Below are 4,600 nucleotides of genomic sequence, written 5' to 3' on the forward strand. Positions count from 1 at the left end.
ACTCTATTATCTTCATGAGATAGGATTTTAGGACAAATTCCTGATTTTCAGGTGTGTTGGTGTTTCAGGGCTTGCTGTGGTGGGCAAACTGGGTTCCAGTGATTCCCACATATTTTGGCTTCTGTTGCTTATCGTCTTGCACTTGCCTGTCACCATCTGGCTATACCTGGTGTTTGCTGGTCTGGTGACTCTATCTGGAGTTTTCTTCTTTTGTCCCTGGGTTGCTTCAGGTCTCCTGCCTGGTATGCCTGCACACCTGGCTGTTGCAGACCTCCTATGGGGCCTTCCAACTGAGGGCACTTCAGAGGGGCAGAGAAGCTGCTGATCTGTTGCCTTGACTACAGTAGGTCTCCTGGGAGGCCTTCAGACTGTTGGATCTTCAGAGGAGCAGTCAAGCTGCTGTTCTGTGTGAAGCTGTTCTCCAAGGGGGGCTCCCAACTGTGGTTTCTGTTTTCAGGTGTGCAGCAGAACTCCATGGACACTTTCAGTCTGTTGGGTCAGTCTCTTTGAGTGTGCTGCATGCCATGGTGCCACTGGGAGGTTTTCAGACTGTGGTGTCAGTTTCTCGGTTGTCCTGTGTACAGAGGAACTCCTGGGATGCCTTCAAGCTATGGTGTCTTCAGGGAAGCAGACAAGCTGGTGATTAGTTGCTCAGTTGTCCTGTGTGCAGCAGATCTCCTGGGTTGCCTCTGGATGTGTTGTCTTTAGGGGAGCAGACTAGCTAGAAGTCTACCCTGACAGAAAGGATCAGTGGGAAGGGGAGTAGAATTTGGCGGGGCTAGGGTTTTGAGAGATAATGGGTCCCAGCAACAGCTGTGGGACTTCAAAGGGGTTCATGTTTTTTTTAGAAATGTTTATTTTATCTATGTGAGTACACTGTCGCTGTTGCTGTCTCCAGACACCCCAGAAGAAGGCATCAGATCCATTACAGATTGTTGTGAGCCACCATGTGGTTGCTGGGAATTGGACTCAAGACCTCTGAAAGAGCAGTCAGTGCTCTTAACCACTGAGCCATCTCTTCAGCCCAAGAAGTGTTCTTACCTGAAGCTCTGAGTGCAGTGGATCTCCTGGGATGCCTCAGGATGTGATGTCTTCATGGAAGCAGACTAGCTAGCAGTCTGTCCAGGCAGAAAGTACTGACCTGAAGGGTTAACCATACTTATTCATAAACTGTTTATATCTTTTTATGTAGGAATTGAGGCCATCAACCGTATTTTTTCATCCATTCTATTTGTCTATGTCTTTTTATTTAGAAATTGAGGCCACTGATTTTCTTAAATATCAATGAGCAGTGTTTGTTGCTTCTTGATAATATATTATTATTGTTTGTGGAAATGGTAGTGTTTGTGTGTGTGCATGTTTCTCCATTTTGATTTTGTGATCCAGGATTATATATTCTATATATTTTCTTAGATAAGGCTAATCTCATTAGGCTGGAGTTTTCCTTCTAGCACCTTTTCTAAGGCTGGATTTGTAGATAGATATTGCTTAGATTTGGTTTTATCATGGAATATCTTATTTTCATCATCTATCATGTGAATGTTTTGATGGATATGGTAGTCTGGGTTGTCATCTATGGTCTCCTAAAGTCTGTATCACAACTTTTAATTTCCTACTGGCTTTTATTGCCTCCACTGATAGATATAACTTTAATAAGCCTGCCTTTATATGTTTCTTGGTCATTTGCCCTTGCAGCAATGGCAATATTCATTTTGTTTTTGATGTTGCTGTTTTCATTGCTGTTGTTATTGTCATTGCTGTTTTTCTGAATGTTTAGTATTTTGATCACTATGTGCCTAGAGGACTTTCTTTTTTGATCCAGTTTATTTATTTTTCTGTATGTTCCTCTACCTTGAGAGGCATCTCCTTCTTTAAGTTAAGATATTTGTCTTCAATAAATTTGTTGACAATATTTCCTGGATCATTGACCTGGTATTGTTCTTCTTTCCCTGGTCCTATTATTCTTAGGTTTGATCTTTTCACAATCTTCCAGATTTGTTGGATGTTTTATGTTAGCAGGTTTTTCGTTTGATATTTTTTGACTGATGTATCCTTTTCTTCTTTCATATCTTCCATCTCTTATATTTTATTGGTGAGCTTGCCTCTCAGGTCTTTATTAGAGTTCTGAAAGTTCTCATTTCCAGATGTCCCTCAGTCTGGGTTTTCTTTATTGATTTTATTTCGACTTTCAGATCTTGAACTGTTTTATAAATTTCCTTCCACTATTTGTGTTTTTCTAAGTTTATTTAAGGGATTTGTTAACTTTCTCTTTGAGAACTTCTATTATATTTTTAAAAGCTGTTTTAAGGTATTTTTCTTTTTTTAAACAATTTTATTAGATATTTTCTTCATTTACAATTCAAATACTATACCAAAAGTCCCTTATCCCCCCCCCCCTGCCCTGCACCCCTACCCACCCACTCCCACTTCTTGGCCCTGGCTTTCCCCTGTACTGGGGCATATAAAGTTTGCAAAACCAAGGGCCTCTCCTCCCATTGATGGCCGACTAGGCCATCTTCTGCTACATATGTAGCTAGAGACTCAAACTCTGGGGGTACTGGTTACTTCATATCGTTGTTCTACCTATAGGGTTGCAGACCCCTTCAGCTCCTTGGGCACTTTCTCTAGCTCCTCTATTGGGGGCCCTGAGTTCCTGTTCTTCTGTTTCAGCTATGTTGTAATGCTCAGAGCCTACTGTGGTAGGGTTGCTGTGTTCTAGTGGGGATATACTATCCTGGCTATTATAGGGAAGGGCTACATGCAGGAGTCCACATGAAGTAGGAAAGCAGCATGTACTACCAGGATCTGATTAGTCCCATGAGAATGGGGACAGAGATTGAGGAGAGGCTACAGCAAATGGTCTGCTACAGAGCTGGGGGTGATACTGAGGCATTGATATTGAAAGAGGAAAAGAGGAGGTAAGATCTGCAGTTAGTCTACCTGCTAAGCTGGCAGAAGTGACCTGAGGATTGCCAGGGAGTGTGTATTTGTATTGGGGGTTGGGAGAAAGCAATGAGTGGGTAGAAAATATTGTTTAACTTTTGTTTGTCATGGAATATCTTGTTTTTTCAATCTATAGTGATCGAGAGTTTTTCTGGGTTTAATATCCTGGTCTGGCATTTGTGTTCTCTTCTGGTCTGGATGGCATCTGTAGAAGATCTTCTAGATTTTAGAATCTCTGTTGAGAAGCCTGGTGTAATTCTGATAAGTCTGCCTTTATATGTTACTTGTCCTTTTTCTCTTACAACTTTTAGTACTCTTTCCTTGTTCTGGGCATTTATTGTTTTGATTATTATATGACAAGAAGGTTTTCCTTTCTAATATAATCTATTTGCTGTTCTGTAGACTTCTTGTACCTCTTCCCTATAATAGCCAGAAGATTTCTTCTATGATTTTGTTGAAGATATATTTATGGCAATCTCTCTCTTTAGGTTAGAAAAGTTTTCTTCTATGATTTTGTTGAAGATATGTTCAGGTTCTTTGAGTTGGGAATCTTCATCCTCCTCTATTCCAATTAGTCTTAGATTTGGTCTTTCCATTAAGTCCTGAATTTCCTGTATGCTTTGGGTTAGGAGTTTTGTACCATTTGAATTTTCTTTGGCAGTTGTGTCAATCTCTTCTACAATCTCTTTTACATGTGAAAATTTCTCTTTTTTTTTTTAAATATTTTCATTAGGTATTTTCCTCATTTACATTTCCAATGCTATTCCAAAAGTCCCCCATACCCTCTCCCCCCTCCCCTACCCACCCACTCCCACATTTTGGCCCAGGTGTATCGCTGTACTGGGGCATATAAAGTTTGCATGTCCAATGGGCCTCTCTTTCCAGTGATGGCCGACTAGGCCATCTTTTGATACATGTGAAGCTAGAGTCAAGAACTCCGGGGTACCAGTTGGTTCATATTATAGTTCCACCTATGGGGTTGCAGATGTCTATAGCTCCTTGGGTACTTTCTCTAGCTCCTCCATCGGGGGCCCTGTGATCCATCAAATAGCTGACTGTGAGCATCCATTTCTGTGTTTGCTAGGCCCCAGCATAGTCTCACAAGAGACAGCTATATTTGGGTGCTTTCAGAAAATCTTGCTAGTTTATGCAATGGTGTCAGCGTTTGGAGGCTGATTATGGGATGGATCCCCGGGTATGGCAGTCTCTAGATGGTCCAGCCTTTTACCTCAGCTCCAAACTTTGTCTCTGTAACTCCTTCCATGGGTGTTTTGTTCCCAATTCTAAAAAGGGGCAAAGTGTCCACACTTTGGTCTTTGTTCTTCTTGAGTTTCATGCGTTTAGCAAATTGTATCTTATATTTTGGGTATTCTAAATTTCTGGGCTAATATCCACTTATCAGTGAGTACATATTGTGCGAGTTCCTTTGTGATTGTGTTACCTCACTCAAGATGATGCCCTCCAGGTCTATCCATTTGCCTAGGAATTTCATAAATTCATTCTTTTTAATAGCTTAGGAGTACTGCATTGTGTAACTGTACCACATTTTTTATATCCGTTCCTCTGTTGAGGGGCATCTGGGTTCTTTCCAGCTTCTGGCTATTATAAATAAGGCTGCTATGAACATAGTGGAGCATATGTCCTTCTTACGAGTTGG

Source organism: Mus caroli, chromosome X (genome assembly GCF_900094665.2).
Source record: "Mus caroli chromosome X, CAROLI_EIJ_v1.1, whole genome shotgun sequence".
NCBI lineage: Eukaryota > Metazoa > Chordata > Mammalia > Rodentia > Muridae > Mus > Mus caroli.